At 44.4% G+C, this 17879-nt stretch overlaps 1 pseudogene across 1 annotated transcript; it reads right to left on the minus strand.

Moving 5' to 3' along the window:
• Positions 1 to 1276: 1276 nt before the first annotated feature.
• Positions 1277 to 6239, minus strand: LOC308347069 (E3 ubiquitin-protein ligase RNF138-like; annotated as a pseudogene). Its single transcript has 4 exons — positions 6186 to 6239; positions 5086 to 5552; positions 4427 to 4627; positions 1277 to 1303 (listed from the first exon to the last, which is right to left on the minus strand). The product of its transcript is annotated as an E3 ubiquitin-protein ligase RNF138-like (transcript).
• Positions 6240 to 17879: the final 11640 nt, after the last annotated feature.

Consider the following 17879-nt stretch of genomic DNA (forward strand, 5'->3'; position numbering starts at 1 on the left):
TAGGGCCTGAAAGACAGACCGGCCCAGGGGGTTTCACTGTCACTTTGTCCCTCCACACACACAGTGGTAAACAGGGTGGGGTGCCGTCTGCCCACTGCCATCCCTCCTCCTGGGGGGGAATCACCCGTCACTTCAAGTTCCTCAGGCCTTCCCTTGTCTCAGAGCTGGGGCAGATTCCCTCCAGATGGGGAATCTGGAACTTCCAGTGACACTCCAGCGTGATACTCTCAGGACACAGACAAGAATGTTTCTTCTCATTCAGCACCAGAAACATGAACAAAAAGCCAGCGTGATTTCTAAACAAAGGTAGTACACAAAGGTGAGTTTAACTCTCCGCTCTCAGACACTGGACCCATCTCTTCCTTGTGACAATGTGCCCAGCTTCTGGGGAACACAGACTCAGGGCCATTTAAGAACAGCAGTCGTGGTGGTTGCACAACACTGGGAATGTTCTAGATGCTGCTGAATTGCACATTTTTAAATGATTAGTTTGAAAGCCTGTGACGTTTACCTTAACAAGAATGCTAGGCAATAGCCCTTTCAATATCTGTCCCATAGCAGGCACTCAAATTCTACTGAATAAATACATGACAATTGGCAAACAGTCTTCAGACTGTTGGGGAGATTTTCCTTGAGAAACTCTCTTCACAGCTTGGAGCATTGGATGCAAGTAGTTCCAATTGGTTGAATGTCTGTTTTGTGCTAAGCAGGATGCTGGGTTATGGAGAGACTAACAGGATAAAGAAGAAAGCTTGTGGAATTTATACTCTGATACGGGGAAAACACAAACACAAGATCAACTCTAAGGCAAGCAGGAGAGATACGACAATAGAGTAACAAACACAATGCTTTGGGACGTTCGAGGAAGGAGAAATGGATTCAACTTCCAATTCCATCATACAATTAGCTTTTAAAAGGACCATGATTTTGATGAACGGAAGAGAGGAAGGACATTGGAGGCTGATGGAAAGGCTGGTGGTGTTAAGAGCAGACTGTGTGTTCAGGGGGTGGGGAGTGGTTTGGACAGTTAAAAGAGAACATGTTGGGGAGGTGAGGGACAGCAGCAAAATATACGCTTGCCCTCTTGCCTTAATTTGGAACAACTCTGACAGGCCATTCCAGTTCGAGCTCCCCGTACGATTAGTTGGGGTGTCTGCTGCAGCGACACGCCAGTCTAACTTTTCCTGTTGTCCAGTCTTGCTTCCTTCACACCCTCATAGGGGCTATTCCCAAGATGACTCACCATTAAATCCGCTGTACGCTAATCTCAAGAGTCTCAGAGGCTGTTTTCAGGAACCCCTGTCTAAAACCAGGATTTGGGGATAACATGGGGTGAGTGAGCCCCTAATACAAAGGGAAATTGACCTTCGGGTGTGGGGAAAGCATTGCCTCTGCGCTGGGGATGTCCTTCATTCATTGCCCCTGTCCATCAGCCCCATCCGACTCTGGTTGCCTATGCTTCTGTTTGTCAGCTGCACCTTGGCTCCCGTAACTGGCTTGCCTCACCACCAGAGGCATCTCCCTCTCCACTCCTGTTATGGCCATGGACCACCTCTACCTTAGGTTGTGCTCTAGTCACCTGACGTCCTATATTCTGTACCGGTCAGTGACTTGCTGGGCTCACATGAACCAGATACAAGCTCTACCCATTTTTGCGGTCACAGTACTTTACTCCTTAAAAGCTTATAATGGCTCCATATTCCCCTTTCAGAAAAGCAGAAATCCACCAAGGGCTTTCATATACTGAAACTCAGTTCAGGTTCATTGTAAAGTAGATAAGGTTGGATTTACCCCAAGAGACAGAGATTCAGGGGAAATAATTTTCTAATCACGAATTTGACTAACTCCAACAGTAGCCAGCACCTAACTGCCTAGCAAAATGCCTAGCACAAAGCAGTTGTTCAATTATTTTCTAGTGAGTGAATGAATTTCCTTATCTCTTAATTAAGTCCTCTACACTGGCAATTCAAGTTTCTATTTCACTACACAAAGTTCAGCGGTCCTCTCTCCAAAATCCCCACTATGTTTCTAATAAAACTTCGTGTGACAGAGTTCAAAGATTGATTGAATTGCCTCCTAGTTCCAGAAATCAGTGGGTGTTCTTTGGGTGAAAAATTACTTCATTAAGACTTTTGCTATGAGCATAGTTGCAGAAGTCTGCATTTTCACCTTCTCTAGGACCTGTAAAATAACAGCAAGAAGAATGAATTAAAAAGCTCACAAACCCCATTTTTAAAAATTCTTTTTAAATAGGCTCCACACCCAGTGTGGAGCTCGAACTCATGACCCCAGATGGAGAGTCACATGTTCTACCGACAGAACCAGCCAGGTGCCCCACAAACTCTCTGTACTTTCTTCATGATTTTTTTTATAAACTTAAAACTGTTTTAAGAGGTAAAATTTATTTTATTTTTTTAAGATTTTATTTATTTATTTGACAGAGAAAGTAAAAGTAGGCAGAGAGGCAGGCAGAGAAAGAGGGGGGAAGCAGGCTCCCTGCTGAGCAGAGAGCCCGATGTGGGGCTCGATCCCAGGACGCTGAGATCATGACCTGAGCCGAAGGCAGAGGCTTAACCCACTGAGCCACCCAGGCGCCCCTAAAATTTATTTTTTAAATTGAAAAAGAAAAAAAGTATCTCTAGTTGTAATGATAGTATTGAATAACTGGAAAACTCGAGAGACTCACCGACAAAAATCTATTATAACAATTAAGTGAGTTAACGGGAAAGTGCTAATACGTAAAACTGACTTATATTTATATTTACAAATAACCACTGGTTAGAAGATGTGATGGAAAAACAGACCTGCATTTTGAAAGAGAATAGAAAAAAAATCCTAATTAAGATACATATTATATCTGAAATACATAGGAAATAGATATAAAAACCCCCACTTGAAAACATTATTGCTGAACACCGAAATGATCTAGATGAAAAGGCCTAGATAATTTTTTCCAAGAAGACTCAACATTATAAAAACACCAGATCTTCCCAAGTTAAATGACTAAATCCAATGTTATTCTTCAAGATACACCAATGGGGGCACCTGGGTGGCTCAGTGGGTTAAGCCTCTGCCTTCAGCTCAGGTCATGATCTCAGGGTCCTGGGATCGAGCCCCGCATCGGGCTCTCTGCTCAGCAGGGAGCCTGCTTCCCCCCTCCCCCGTCTCTGCCTGCCTCTCTGCCTACTTGTGATCTCTCTGTGTCAAATAAATAAATAAAATCTTAAAAAAAAAAGTTCCTGTGAAAATGAACAAAAAATGGACATTCTGAAAAGAAGAGCAATAAGGATGACTATATTATAAATTACTATGTATTTTAAATTAATTAGCTAATTAAAATACTATGGCAATGGACCAGAAAATTGAGTGGAACAGAGTGGGAAATCTAGTATTAGATCAAAACATACATGGGAATTTAGCATATATTAAAGGTGGCATTTTAAGTCAAGCAGGGAATACAATAAATTTCTTATTTAAGGAGTGAGCCAAACGGACTGTCATCTGAGGAAAAAATTAAGCTTGATTCTTATACCTTGCCATACATGGTTAACCTCAAAAAGATATTTAAATGTAAAGTTGGAACAATAAAACTTCTAATAGGAAAAAGAGGAGAATTTCCTCCTAATTTCAGCATGGTCAAAGCCTTTCTCCAATTCAGAAGCCCTAAAGAAAATATTAATAAATTCAACTATGTGAATATAAAAATATGCAAACACAAACATCAGTAAAAGAGAAATCAGAAGACAAACAACAAAATGGGGAAAATATTTATAAGCAACTGAACTTTTTCTCTAATAACTAAGTGGCCAGTGCATGTTTATGTCATTATTCTCAGTACTTTTCTATATGGTTGAAATACTTAATAATAAAAAATGAATTAATTACTGTGTTAATTAATTCCATGTTACAGAATGTGATGCTATTAAAACAAAAGCTTTCCAGCTAGATACCTACTGTCATGCAGAAATGTCCATGATGTATTAACAGCATCTTATTTTATTTTATTTTAGTTTAGTTTTTAGACTGAATTTCTTATATTAATAGACGCATTGTGTTATTGAAAGGTGACTTCATATGGTTTTCCCCTTAAAGACAGTACTAGCAGGTACAAAGACGCTGAGATGTCTATAGCCTTCAGATGTTTACTTGAAAAGTTTGATATTGGTTTTCCTTATCTAGCTGAGGATTCACAAATTCTCCATAATCAAACTGACATCTTTGATAGATGACTAACAAAATTTTTAACAAAATTTTTAAAAAGATTTTATTCATTTATTTATTTGAGAGACAGAGAGAATGTGGGCAGGGAGCGGAGCAGAGGGAGAGGGACAAGCAGATTCCTCACGGGGCACAGAGCCAGAGGTGGGTTTTCATCCCAGGACCCTGAGCTCATGATCTGAGCTGAAATCAAGAGTTGGATGCTTACCGACTGAGCCACCCAGGCGCCCCAACTAATGAAATTTTCAGTAATCCAGCTAGGATCTCCCCAAGGAAGAGACCTACAAATAGGACACATCACAGGAAGGATCTGGAATAGGTGATTACAGTTACAGAGACCCAGGAAATGTTGTCTGTAAAGCATGATTCCTGACCCAAGGGGTCCTTAAGGGTGGGATGCCCAGAAGAACTTGTATTCTTGGGGCTCCTGGGTGGCTCAGTCAGTTAAGAGTCCAACTCTTGGGGTGCCTGGGTGGCTCAGTTGTTAAGCATCTGCCTTCTGCTGAGGTCATGATCCCAGAGTCCTGGGATCGAGCCCCGCATCGGGCTCACTGCTCAGCAGTCAGCCTGCTTCTCCTCCCACTCCCCCTGCTTGTGTTCCCTCTCTCACTGTGTCTCTCTCTGTCAAATAATAAATAAAATCTTAAAAAAAAAAAAGAGTCCAACTCTTCGTCTTGGCTCAGGTGTTGATCTCAGGGTTGTGAGTTCCAGCTCTGCATTGGGTTTCATATGGAGCCTGCTTAAAAAAAACAAAACAAACAAACAAAAAAACTCATTAGGGGTGCCTGGCTGACTCAGTCATTTGAGCATACAGCTTTTGATCTTAGGAGTCATGAGTTCAAGGCCCATGTTGGGCATGGAGCTTACTTTAAAAAAAAAAAAAAAGAAGAGCTTATATTCTCTTGATAAGTTTTTGTGTTATCAGATGTAGATCTTTCACTCCTATTACTGTTCCTTACTGAATCTTGAGAGATCTGAAATTTTGGAATGATAGAGGAAGCACCATATTCATCTTGATACTTCTTACAAGATTTGGAATGATGCCTCACATGGTAGAGTTTAGTCTGTTTTGCATAGTATCTGCAGCTGTCTGAAAACTTCCTTGCGATAATTTCAAGGTCTAAGGCCCACTCAGGACATGCTCTCTCTCTCTCTTCTAGTCACACTTCCACTACAGGGGGCATATTTTACTCCACTTTCTCTCACGCCAGTTAGGCTGGGTCCTTGTGGGCATTTTGAGCACTTCCTAACAAGGCAGTAGACATCGTCTTCTGTGTGGGACGTGGCCATGGACAACTCCTTGGCTATGGAGGTGGGGGCGTTGGGGGATCAAAGAGATGGTGGCATTAGACTCTCTATGAGAACTCTTAACAGCATTTTAAAAACCTGGAAGAAGAAACCTCAAAGTTAACCTCCAAAAATGTTGGTCATTAAAAAATTTTTCTGGATTTGCCAAACTATTACTTATGTTAGCCATTTCATAGAAGGAAGAATTACGCTTTATACTTTCCAGGTTCCTTCCTTCCTTCCTTTCTTTCTAAGATTTTATCTATCGATTTGACAGGGAGAGACACAGTGAGAGAGGGAACACAAGCAGGGGGAGGGGAAGAGGGAGAAGCAGGTTTCCTGTGGAGCAGGGAACCCGACCTGGGGCTTGATTCCAAGACCCTGGGATCATGACCTGAACCGAAGGCAGACACTTAATGACTGAGTCACCCAGGTGCCTCTGGGGTTCTTTATTTCTTTAAACAAACATGGATTACTTTCATACTGTCCCAAAACAATAGAAATATTTCCATTTTAGAAAAGAAAAAAAAGGAGATCTTTGTGATTATGGAAAGCTGACTAATGAACCACAGAAAGATAGTCTAAAAAGGAGGGTTCACAGGTGAGGGGAGCAGGTAGGTGCTTATCCTGATCTGATGCCTGCCTACAGAGGATGTCAGTGCGTTGAAGAAGACGCTTACGTCAGTCCCGTTGAAGAAGACACTGACGTCAGTCAGATAGGTAGCAGAGTTCATGGTGTGAGATGTGTACAAGATAGCATTAGGAGCTTGCAGAATGTTTGCTTTTTTTGGATCACACTGTAGAGAAATGAGACTATAATTGGAGCCCAGCTAGGCAGGAAAATATCTCCATCATCATGCACTATACAGCCTCCTCTCCATGGTTGCCTTGGTTAGAGGGATTCCTCATAATTTTGATGACATCACCATGAAAACATCACATGTAGACAAAGTGGACACTGGTTCAGGATGCATTTTGTGGTCCAGCTGGGCTCCTCTTGGGGGAATAACTGAGGAGGAGTTAGAGGGGGTTTGTGCTGTGGACAAAGTAGGAGCTTACAAGGGGACATGTATGAACTGTGCCTTGAAAACTTCTTGTGGGTCACAGGATTGCTGAGTTATTCACTGGGAAGACTTCTAATGAAGGTGCAGCAAAAGTTCCCAGTTTGGGGGGTTCTTCTTGTCTTCTGAAACATGTAATAAATTTAAAAGATGGTTCTGCACAGGTTGACAGTTCTTTGTAAAGTTGAACGTATACCTCCCCTGTGATCCAGGGATTCTAGACCCAAGTATATACTCAAGTGAAATGAAGACCTCAGCCTATAAAAAAGGCTTATCCAAGAATGTTCATAACATCATACTTAATGGTGAAGGACTGAATGCCTTCCCCTTCATAAGGTCAGGAACAAGACAAGTGTGTCTGCTCTTGCCCCTTCCATCCATATTGTACGGGAAGTTCTTGGTCAAAAAAAAAAAAGCAAGAAAAAGAAATAAAATGCATCCAGATGGGAAAGGAAGAAGTAAAACTGTATCTACAAGATGACAGAATCTAAGGCATTTATAAAAAAGTATTAGAACAGATAAATTGAGCAAATTATAGGATGCAATATCCATATACAAAAATCAATTCCATTTCTATACACTGACAATGAATAATCAAACATGAAATCAGAAAAAAATTCCGTGTACAAGAACACAGATAAATTTAACCAAAAAAAGTGCAAGATTGAAAGCTAGAGGAGCCCTAAATTGATAAAAGGACATTCTGTGCTTAGAAGATTTGGTATTGGGGCACCTGGGTGGCTCAGTTGGTTAAGTGACTGCCTTCAGCTCAGGTCGTGATCCTGGAGTCCCGGGATCGAGTCCCACATCGGACTCCCAGCTCCATGGGGAGTCTGCTTCTCCCTCTGACCTTCTTCCCTCTCATGCTCTCTTTCTCTCTCTCTCTAAGTAGATAAATAAAATCTTTTTTTTTAATCTTTTTTTTAAAAAAGAAGATTTGGTATTTTAAAAATCTTTTTAAAATGTCAATACTGAGGGCAGTGGGAGGGATGGAGTGGCTGGGTGATGGACATTGGGGAGGGTATGTGCTATGGTGAGTGCTGTGAATTGTGCAAGACTGATGAGTCACAGAGCTCTACCACTGAAACAAATTCTTTTAAATTAAAAAAATTGAGTTAAAAAAAAAAGATTTCTAGGTTCAATAAAATCCTTATCACAACCCAGATGGCTTTTAAAATTTTTTTTGGGGGGGGGTAGAAATTAACAAGCTGATTCTATATAGCAATGAAGGGGATCCAGAAGAGCTAAAATAACTTTGAAAGGAAATAAAGTTCCTGATTTCAAAATTTATTACCAATCTACTGTGATTAAGACAATGTGGTACAGCATAAGGATAGACATATAGATCAAGGGATTAGAGTTGAGAGTCAAGAAATAACCAGCATGTTTATGGTTCATTGCTTGTTCGACATGAGTGTCAAGATAATTCAATGGGGGGAAAGACTGGTTTCTTTCAAAACTGATGTTAGAACAACTGGATATCCACAAGTAAAAGAATGAAGTCGAACTGCTACCCACTCCATACACAAAAAATTAAAATAGACCCCAGATCTAAATGTAAGAGCTAAAACTGTAAAGTTCTCAGAAGAAAACATAGTTTTCTTTTTGGGGTGATGAAAAACTTCATAATGTAGATTATAGTGATGGCTGCATAACTCTGTGAATATAATAAACATCATTGAATTGTGCATCATTAATGGGTAAATTTTATGGTATGTGAATATATATCAATAAAATATTTAATAGAAGAATGTGTATAATAGCTTTATTCATAATAGCCAAACACTGAAAATGATCCAACTGTCCGTTAGCCAGAGAATGGATAAACAGGCGTAGTATATTCACGCAATGGTTTATTACTCAGTAATATAAATCAAGGAGTAAGTCATTTAAAACACTGGTATACCTCAGAAACATTATGTCGAGCAAAAGAAGCCAGACACAGAAAGGCACCTATTGTAGGATTCTATTTACATGAAGCTTTAGAACAGGCCAAACTAATCTATGGAGACAAAAATTACAACGGTTGTCTTTGGCGTGTGGTGGAGAATAAGCTATGGAAGAGTGCAGAGCAGTACTGGTGATGAAGATTTCCTGTATCTTATTGAGTGTGGGTCACCTGGGGAGATTCATTTATCAAAATTTATTGAGCTATACACTTAACAATATGCATATTTTATGGCATGGAAATTATACACCAATAAAAAAAATATTGCAGAAAAATTCTGGGATTAAATATCTCAGAGGACCCGAACTGGGAAATGAAGGTGAAGTGGTGAGCAAAGCTAGGACCTCAAGTCGGCGGGGTCCTGGGACCTAAGGCTGTCAGTAGCTGCCAGGAGCTCTGATCCTGTGGGGTAACTCCACTCCATGGCATATGGGAGGATTTGAAGCCAGAGGCTAGATCAGGGCAGAGCTATCTGGCCTCTGAAAGAAGAGGGAAGAAATGCTGGTTGACAGTTGTAGGCCTCATAGGCTGGAGGATGAACACAGGTTCACAGCTAAGATTTGAACTAAGCCTCAAGCACAGGGCTCAGGAGTCAGATCTGTGATGCCTCCAGAACTGTAGGACTTGAGGTTCAAACATAAGACCTGGTTGTGGACTGTAACTGTAACCTGCTAACTGGCAGGACTGGTAAGTTGAATTCTCTAGAAGTTGAGTCTGAGACAGAGATTTCGGTGCAAGCGATTTACTAGGGGCTGCTGTGCGGAGAGGGGAGGGAGGGTGTAGGGTAGGAAAGGGGAAGAAAGTAAGCAAGGATGTATTGTGTGTTAGGGTTCTCCAGAGAAACAGAACCAATAGGATTTTATCTTTCTATCTATCTACCTATCCATCCATCCATCCATCCATCCATCCATCCATCATCTATCTAGGGAACTTCTCTAAGGAATTGATTCATGTGCTTATGGGGCCGACAAGATCCAAGATCCGCAGGGTGAGTTGTGCAAGCTGGAGACCAGAAACGATGGTATATCTCCAGGCTGAAGGCCCGTAGGCTTGAAATCCAGGAAGAGCCAGTGTTTCAGTTTGAGTCCAAAGGCAGGAAAAACCCAGTGTCTTAGTTTGAAGGCACTCAGGCTGAAGGAATTTTCTCTTTTATTCATGGGAGGATCAGCCTTTTGTTCTATTCAGCTCCCCAACGGATAGGATGAGGCTCTCCCACACCAGGGAGAGCAATCTGCTTTTCTCAACCTAGAGATTCAAATGTCAATCTGATCCAGAAACCTTCACCGGAATCGTGTTTGACCAAATGTCTGGACACTCCATGGCCTAATCAAGCTGACACATAAAATGAACCATCACAAGCTCCCAGCATGGGCTGGCCCCCACAGGGCCTCTTAGGCATGAACTGTATCAAAAAATTAATCCCACTTTGAGGCAAAGGGCCTGGTATTTTTTTTTTAAGATTTTATTTATTTATTTGAGAGAGAGAGAGAGAGAAAACACGAGCAGTGGGTAGGAGCAGAGGGAGAGGGAGAAGACTCCCCGCTGAGCAGGAAACCCGATGTGGGGCTTGATCCCAGGACCCTGGGATCACAATCCGAGCCGAAGGCAGACACTTAACTGACTGAGCCACCCTTGGTCTGGTCTTTTGTGTCCCTATGTCAGTGAGGTAACTTTGAAATTAAGCCCAGAGTAGTTCTTCAGGGAGGGGAGCATCCAAAGCTCACAGCAGATAGAGGAGGGGTGCACCAGCGGGCAATGGCTTCTGGGTAGGGGACCAACAACATTCTGCACAGAAGCAACCTCAAGATTTCTCTAGAGGGATGGAGGGGCACAGAGAGAGAGAGAGAGAGACAGACAGACAGAAACAAATCTTTATGACAAACTAACAGAAAATTTCCCAGTGAAAATGAGCATGCAAAACCAAATTCCATAGTCCAAGGAAAACAATATAATTCTAAAACAATGAGCAAGATCAAGAATCACAGCAAGAGCTCGCTTGAGATGAACTCAATATAATAGTGTAGAAAATACTTTCCAATAAAATGCTGACCTATTTTTGAGGAAGTAATAACACCCACTAAAATAACAAAAGATTCTAAAACATTTACTGACTCCAGGAAGGGCTGATCCTACCAGAGGTGTTAAACGAGATACACATGGTGTCAACAGTAAACTTCCTTCTATAACTGAACTCATTTCTATTTTGAGACCCCAGTTCTCTCAGAGGCAAAGACATAATCTCAGTCAGTTCAGTGTCTCACCTACTCCCGCTCTCCTCAGTACCATGTGGTGTTACATTTTTGGGAAAGGGACTCTGGTCTTCGTCATCTGTTGATGTCAGGACCTGCGGAGATACACTCCAGCCTGTCGGGGCCTCAAGCCTCCATCCATGAAGTGACCCGCTGAGTCGACAGGCCCTTACATCCAGGATTTATCAGATCCTTTGGCACTCCTCTTGTGACCCAGGAGACACTCCATTTTCTCCTGTTGTCCTCTGTGGCCTCAGGAGGCTTAGTGAGGCTGTCTAGACCTTTGCTACTTCATGCTGCTCTAGCTGGCACGGGAGACCTTCCTGCTTGGAGACCTTCCACTCTGGGTCCTGCGAACCCTTGGAGGCTGCCTTGGCCCATGTGTAGACACCCACGCTATGCTGTCTCCCCACCTGCCCCGTGAGGGGGACCTCAGGGATCTTGCTTCTTCCCCAAGCTTGGTCTTGGGAATGATGGCTCAAAAAGCCCCATTTGCTGAGATATCAAAACCTTGGTGGGGATGCTATTATGCTGCCTAACCCCAAGGGCTTGGTCATGGGAGGTAGCATGCTAGAAATCTTCTCAGGACTCAGGGATGCTCACACAATCTGCCCGTCTTGCTTTCCTTCTGATTCGTCTCCTCCTCTGTCTCAGAGTGTCGAAGTCATTTGCCTCTGGGGCCTCTTCCAAAGAAGTTGAACCTGGAGGGCAAAGGTGAGCGTGTGTCATTTCAGGAATACAGACAGGACATGTTTATGTTCAAAACTGTCAGAAATTCAGACGTGGGGGGCACCTGAGTGGCTCAGTCAGTTAAGCATCTGCCTTTGGCTCAGTTCTTGATCCTGGGGTCCTGAGATTGAGCCCCACATCAGGCTCCTCGCTCAGCGTGAAGCCTGCTTCTCCCTCTCCCTCTGCCTGCCACTCCCCCTGCTTGTGCTCTCTGTCTCTGTCAAATAAATAAAATCTAATAAATAGATAAGTTAATTAATTAATTAATTAATTCAGAGGTTGGAGTAGCCAAACAAGAGGAGAGAAGATAAAAAGATGGGCAACCTATACGGACGACAGGAAAATGTCTTGTGAAAACTGGCATATCTAGGGGCACCTGGCTGACTCAGTCGGAAGGGCGTGCAACTTTTGATCTTGGGGTTGTGAGTTCAAGACTCACATTGGGTGTAGAGATTATTTGAAAATAAGATCCTTAAAAAAACACCCTGGAATATCTAATCTTCAAAACTACTGAGCTTATGCCGTGCCACATAGACCACCCCTAGCCCACAATCTCTTCAAAGCTTCTATAAAGTTCGAAAGATAAAAAGGCCCGATGTGGGTGAGGTTTTTGTGAAACTCAAGGGACTCGGCTCCACATTTGAGTCAAGATACTGCAACAGGGCGTGTGGGATGGTGAGATCATTCATGAACTGAACCAATTCAGTGGAAGCAGAGGCAGAATGTCTAGCCAGAGGAAACTGAGAAAGTGAGTCCTCCAGCGGTTCACAGAAACTTGGGAAGGTTTTGAAGACAGATCTTATCAGATTCTTCAACAGAAGGACACCTGCCCTCACGTCCGTGTCAGACCTGCCGGAAGGAATGCTGGAGACACGTGGACGCCCTCTTTGCCTGGGGACACAGTCACAGAAGGCCTCTCTCACCCATGAAGCATCGACTGAGAACCTACTAGGGGCTAGATGTGCTGGCACAGGTACCGAGGACGCAAGAATGAAGATCCCACGGAACTGGCCAGTGGAAAACAAATAAATGGCCTATTTCGAGCTACGTGCCATAGAGAGGGATGTAACTGCAGAAGGGATTAACAGCCCCTGCACAAAGCAACTTGAGGGCAGCCTAGCTCTTGGAGCACATGTGGGAGCTTGTTCTCTGTCCTATGCATTTCCTCTTCTGCACCCAAGGCTCACTGAACATTTTGCCAGCGTGGTCCTAATCTGCAAGTCTGCATTTCTGACGCCGTGCCCTGGATATTTACTTGTGTCCTCTGCCTAATTAAAAGTGGGACGTTTCTCTTCTTTGTCGGGTACTGTGATCATCGTGGGCTACTGCTTGGGGAGCCCGGGGCCACACTGCAGAAGCTCCATGAGGACCACTCGCTGACATTGGGCGAGCACAGATGAATTATTACCAACAGTGTCTCCAAAAGAGGAAATTGCCCCTCATCTCAAAAACCCCTGGGTGAGATAACTGCCTTAGTGTCTAGAGTTAGGACCAAGAACAACAGGCTCTTTTTGGAGAGGGGCCTCTGTCCCAAAGAGACCGTGAGATTCTTGGTACATTTAGTTTGAAGATGCGTGGATTTTCGGGGACATGTTTTCTCCAAGTGGGAGTTGGAAAGAACAGTTCTCCCCCACCATTTTCTATAATAACAGCAATCAAAATAAAACAAATGTTGTAAGTTTCAGGCATTGAAGAAGGAAATAAGCTTGCATCTTATAGATTCCTACAACAGGAATTCATGGTATCCTGACACAAAAGGAATTTTGTTAACAAAAATTCTTGCAAAAAGTCCTAGCTTCTACTTCCCTTCTTTTTTCTTTTCTTTTCTTTTTTTTAAAAAAGATTTTATTTATTTATTGGACAGACAGTACAAGTAGGCAGAGAGGCAGGCAGAGAGAGAGGAGGAAGCAGGCTCCCTGCTGAGCAGAGCGCCCGATGTGGGGCTCGATCCCAGGACCCTGGGATCATGACCTGAGCCGAAGGCAGAGGCTTTAACCCACTGAGCCACCCAGGCGCCCCTCTTTTTTCTTTTTTAATACTTTATTTATTTGACACACACAGAGAGAAGGGGGAGTGGCAGGCAGAGGGAGAGGGAGAAGCAGGCTTTCCTGTGACCTGATGCGGGACTCGATCCTTAGACCCTGGGCCAAAGGCAGATGCTTAACCAACTGAGCCACTCAGGGGCCCCCTTCCCTTTCTTTTTAATGGATGAACAAACCCAAGACAAAATACTCTCTGAGACCACTCAGCAGAGAGAGGCTGCTCTGCCCAGCGGAGGCCTTGATTATCTGCTGGAATCCCTGGGGGAGGACAGAGGATGGGGAGGCTGGGCCTGAGCCCGGGCTTTGTCTGTGCCGCTGACTGTCTGTGTGACTTTGAGTCTGCATTTCCCCTCTCTGGACTCAAAGTTCTCTGCCTTCATGGTACAGATGAAAATTTGGCTATTTTATTTTGTAGTTCCCGAAGTTCTGTTTAGTTCTCTCACAAATCTGTGAGGTCTTGTCATAGTTTCCCATCCCCTGCAGACATTGTTTATTGGTCTTTAAATATTGTATTTATTTTAAAGTACATTTTGTAATTTCAATATCTGAAGCCTGGGTGGGTCTGCTTCTGCTGGTTCTAGTCTATATCTTTTTGTTTTTGTGTGTGTGTTTGCTTATATTTGACTGTGACTGTTCTTTGACCCTGAAGATTATTTGGGGGGATTTCCCAAGGTGTGGGATGAAGCTGCCCTTATTCCAAAGAGAATTGCTTCTGTCAGACACAAAGGGGCATTACGAGTTTTGCACAGGACTTCAGCTCACAGCCTGATGTTTAGTGGACTACCTCAGTGATGCAAGTTTAGACCACAGATCCACACAAGGACTGGCCTGTGCTCAGAATCTCAGGGAGGGGTCATATCACTTATTCCTGTCTCACTGCACAGTCATGCACTTGTCCCTAAATCCCCTGGGATTTGGACAAGGGAAGGTGGTTTCCATTTGGTCCACTCGTATCCTAAGGATCAGAGCCCCCCAGCGTAATGTGGGCCTGGCTCCTACTGGACCTCCCAACCTTGAAGACCCCTGCCCCCATGTCTCACGAAGAAACCCCAAGACAGTTTCTAGTTTCACCGCTGGTTTACTTTGAATCGCCAAATGCAAACATGTCTCTAAGGATTTATTTATCTCTTTCTTACTGTTGCATCAGTTTTTCAGGGCTCTCCGATAAAGGGTTGTCCGTTTCTCTTTATCATTCTATCATTTTTTTCTTTATATATTTTATTTTATGCATACATGTTTAGGACTGACCTATCTTTTTGATGAGAAGTAATTTCAGCATTTTTGTGGTGACTTTCTATTCCTAAAGATGCTTTCAAGATTAAAGTCTGGTTTTTCTTGATGTTTGCGGGGACTATCACTGTGCTCTGGCAACTACGGGAGGAATGCTTTGGGTCGTGGTTGCTCTGTCAGCCTGGGGCCTTATGTGAAAACAACAGGGAACCGCAACCCCCAACTGATGGCAAAGGACGTAGCAAGAATGAGAAATAATCTCGTTTTAAACTACAAAGATTTGGGTGTTGTTTGTTATGGGATAGAACTTAGTCTATACTGACTGATACAGAAATATTGGGCTAACGCCTCAACAATGTTATCCTCATTATATACAATCAAACGAGACACTTCACATCAGCTTCCTGGACACCTCTGCAGCCCACATGTTCTCAACACTGTCCATCCCCATCACTCACATGTCTGGGACAGGCCTTACTCTCTCATGGCTCTGGCCGTCCGCAAATACGGTCAGCTTTCCCCAGCACACTTTCCCCACACTTCAGGTGGCCAAATCTTATCCTTTAGGCTTCAGGGTAGAGACCTACAGCGGATGCAGAAGATGCTCGCCCAAGTCTCCATCAGGGAGTGGCTACCCAGTCTCCAGCGTCTGTGAGCACTGGTTGCAACCTCACGGATGCCCCTCTCCCCCCTTGTTGGGGGCTCCCCTCCATGAGTCCCTCAGAGCACAGCTAGGTCGGCTGCTCTCATGACAGCCTGCAGCCAATGGCTGGCTGACATGGCTTCAGGTAATAAGTCTGGCCGCCCTGACTCAAGATGAGACCAACTTCGTGGTACAATGAGTACGTGTGTTTCTCTGGAACCAGCCGCCCAAGCTGCCTTACCGCCTGACCTCAGACATGGAAGTAAGCCCAGCCAACAGCAGCAGAGCCCGGTCCAGACCGGAACTGCCCAGCAGAATTGCGAACTAAGTCAACAGTGGCTGTTCTCAGCTGAAGTTAGTCTCCTGGCTTATCTTTATTCCCCTGCCCATGTTCTTCCCTCACTCCCTCTCTCCTCGGCGCCGCCCCTCTATAAATTCCATGCACTGTGAGCCCATCCTGCGCTGCTCTGCCACGGTCCTGTTCCGGTCATGGTGACTGTTCCACGCATCCGGTCCCCATGCATGGAGTCTGTCTGTTTACTTACCTCTCCTACCAACTATAAACCTCTTGAAGGCACGGGCCTTGTTCTTATTATTGCTACTGAGAGTAGCTCCGTGCTCTTGAGAGAGGGGGTGGTAAAGTGGTTACCATTTTATCCTCAATGCCGAGCAGGCACGAGGTCCTCACTGAGAGTTGAGGGCATGAATGAACGCTGTCCCGGATTGAGCCAAGAGACACAGGCTATAAGCACTTTTGTAGGGCACATGGCAGACAAATAATGTTTCCACAGAGAATGGATCTTGGAGACTTCTCAGGTGCAGAGACCAAGGACTTCAGTGTTAGAATTTCTGTACAGAAGGGATAAATCAGTGTAGAAAAACATGGGAGCAGAGAATGGCAGAATTTTGTTACCAAGAGAAAGAGGAGCATTTGAGACCAAGATGACATTGAAAGTTCCTACTCAGTGAGGAGGGGTTCAAAGTCTGGTTTGCTCCCACCGTGAGGTGCGTACCTTCGCACAGTGTTATCTGTTATGTTATCTGCTCCCATATAGGACCGTGCACACTGAGCTCTTTTTTTTCTTTTTAAGATTTTATTTATTTGAGAGAGGCAGAGAGCATGAACCGGGGAGAAGCAGACTCCACCCTGAGATCACAACCGAGCCGAAGGCAGCTGCTTAACCCACTGAGCCACCCAGGTGCCCCCCATACTGTACTTTTACAGCAGGCGGAGAAGGTGGTTATTCTCAAAAGCACTGCTCTGTTTGACCACCTCAGATGGGAGGCTCCTTCCCAGCTAAGAGTTCAGAGTGGGAAGAAATCAGATGATCATCGCCATCTCCTTTCTCTATCCTCCTGAACGATCAGAACTCCGTCTTCCAGCCAACCGGGCTGGTTTCTGTAGAGTTTGTAACGAGACTGACTTGAATCTGCAAACCTCAAGACAAGGCCTAGTAAACACCTCCCTTGTATCAGCTTATCAGGAAATCACAGGATCTTTGAAAAGAAAGACGAAGCCAGTCCTCTACCCAGCTGTCTCTCCTCTGGCTTTCTTCCTACAGATCCTGAGGACGGCAAAAATCCCATCTAGTAAAAAGATTTGGTGTGTAGCTTTTAGGCCATCTGGATTTCCGAGTACAAAACGGTGGAAGGTTCATCAAGGTCCCCGAGGGCTCTGGGAGGAGCCCGACCACTTGTGGTCCACTCAGATGATCTCGTCAGTGTGTCTGCTTGAGTGCTTTACTCTGTTTGTTCTTTGCAGATGCGTGTGCTGGTGTTTACTGAGGATGGTGGAATGTGGGCCAGTGAGGCCAGTCACCCACATAGAAAGTTCCGAAGCTCTTACCATCCCAAGGGCTCAGTGGAGTCAGTGAGCCGTGCTTCTCCATCTGGCCCAGTCTTCTCAGCCAGGCTCAGCTCAAGCGAGCGACAGTCACCATCTGACTGATCAACAGCATTCCCATGTCACGTCTCTCTCTGCTCACTCCTTTCAGAGAAACCTGCTGCTCACGGAACCTTCTTGCTCAGTTCCTGGGGGAGTTTGCTGAGTGTCAAAGAACAGATTAAGGCCACGCTCTACAACAGTGGGTTTTACTGGGGAGAGACGCCTGGTGGGGAGGCCTTCTCGCTTTCTGACCTGTGTCCACTGGGATCCCACATATTTGGGCTGTTCTGATCTCCACAAACACGCAAATGACTCTGGGTCACTTATGAAAACCTGGGGCCACAGCTCACACCTGGCCTGATGGTGGCCAGGCAGCATGGCTGAAATAGTGTCTTGAGTGTTGAGTTTTCTCAAAGGGAACACAAAACTATCGCCTTGCAGACTAATCGACCAAGGCAACCTTTCCCTGTGGAGAGAGTGGGGCCTTCGTCGGCAAGAGACTTGACTTATATTTTCAGCCCCCATAATTTGGGGTAAATCACAAGGTTTCCCACTTCTCAGTTTGCCCACTACCAATTGCGTGGCAT

The sequence above is a fragment of the Martes martes genome (assembly GCF_963455335.1).
Source record: "Martes martes genome assembly, chromosome: 1".
Taxonomy (NCBI): domain Eukaryota; kingdom Metazoa; phylum Chordata; class Mammalia; order Carnivora; family Mustelidae; genus Martes; species Martes martes.